We start from the raw sequence: 1,899 nt of genomic DNA, 5'->3' as shown, positions 1-1,899 counted from the left end.
ATCACACGGCACGAACACTGCCCTCTGGCCGAGTCTTTGGTTGGGGCACTTCCCGGAGAAGGGGGCGTGAGATACAGGCCGGGAGGATCTAGGAGCGCACAGCCGTGCTGGCCGCCAGGGTTGCCCCGTGAGTGCAGCGCCTCAGCAACTTCATTCATTCAGAGACCGCGGAGTGCTCCCCATGGGCTGAAATTCGGAGGCTGAGTGTAATGTCCTGCAGAGTGAGTGTTCCATAACGCAGAGAATAAAATCTTCACAAAAGATATGCAAATACCATTAATTTGAATGCAAAGACCACCACGGTAAGCTCCCGTCCTCAAGAAGCTCACAGTGGTACTTAGCTTGCTCACAGACGAATTTACTTTTCTATCTACTCACACGTGAGAAAAATGCTGTATTTCCTAGCCCCCAAACCCTACCAAAAAAATTAAATTCTTATTTATGGGCAATGTGTAACACTTTCAGCTCATCAAAATCTGTGAATTCCTTCCACAAGTAATTTATCTTTCTATGTATATGATGGGTTCCCTTGTATGGGGAGTGCCCTTGAGGGCTGTCTCCCTAACCCTAGCACTCCCAGTGCCCAGAACAGGAACATGTCTGCCGATATTCATCATCTTTTGACACTGGTGGTGGTGGTGGTTGTGTGGATGATGAAGAAACAGCAGGGATGACGACCTGGGATCCACATCTAGCTCGGAGTTACCAATCTGGAAATGGAGTTAATAAGGTCCACCTCACAAAACTGTAGGTTATAATGACATAAAAGTAAGTAAAAGCACCTAGCACAACACCCAAGTGCCCAATAAATGTGTGTTAAAACTGTTTAAGGAGTCAAAATATGGAACTGTCAGGGGGTAGTTAATAAGAGCACCCTCCCTGCGAACTTAGTGGGTATCACAGCCGAGCATGATAACTTACGTTGGAAAGTATTGATCAAGAAAAGGTGCGTTATGCTTCACATTGTCTGTTTAAAAAACAGGTAAGTGAGCAATGAATTTTAAGTTATTTAAAAAAATTTTGTGAAAATGGACTTCTGGGTAAAGATGACAGGAGGAAGCTGGACTGTAGAATTGCCTCCCTCTGTTACCTAATGAAATGAATAAATGATACGCCAGAAAACGTTACATGAAATCCAGATCACAGCTGAGAAAACGAGAAAGCGCTACAAAAATTCCAATGGAAAGAAATGTTTATTTCTGCCGGGTATATTAAGATGCCTTCACTTTGTCCCCACTATAATGATCACAGAACCCTGTGGGAGGCTACAGGTAATCAGGTGCCAACCAATATTTAAAAATTACATTTAATGTAAAGTCTAAATTTTTCTTTTCTAGAAAGATCAGTCCTGTCCCCACTGGCCCTGCTTTCCTGCCATCAGGTGCTCTCTAGTCACCAAAGTCCCCACCACTCCTCCCTTTACCACCCACCGAGTTGCTCCAAGTGTCTGGGTTTGCAACCCCTAGGTGGGCATTAACTCCCGCTTTTACAAAGAACACTGAGGCGCAGGCGGAACAATGTTAAACCGTGGCAGAGGCTGGGTTTCCAACCTAGATATTTCAAGTAAATTCTGTACACTTTCCACTGTACCAACTGAAAATGAGAACAATTCACTTCACTTATTTCATTCCATTTCCTGCTCTACTGTGCCACGAGCGTCTACACACATGGGAATGTGTTTCTCCTACGTGTCATTCGGGTGTGTACACTTTATGCCCTGAGGCTACAAAAGCCACGCAATATAATTTCATATTCTCCTTTCCATCCAAAAGTATCGGATCCAGAACTTGCCACATACTGTTGTTTGTCCCGCTGTGGACCAAGGACCATCTTCTGTGAGACTAACTCAAAGCCACCGATTTTCTTATCGTTGTGTCAAAAAACAATACGGGACCATAC

The sequence above is a fragment of the Equus przewalskii genome, chromosome 10, assembly GCF_037783145.1.
Source record: "Equus przewalskii isolate Varuska chromosome 10, EquPr2, whole genome shotgun sequence".
Classification (NCBI taxonomy): domain Eukaryota; kingdom Metazoa; phylum Chordata; class Mammalia; order Perissodactyla; family Equidae; genus Equus; species Equus przewalskii.
The sequence above is the reverse complement of the archived record's forward strand: the minus strand, read 5'-3'. Positions refer to the sequence as shown.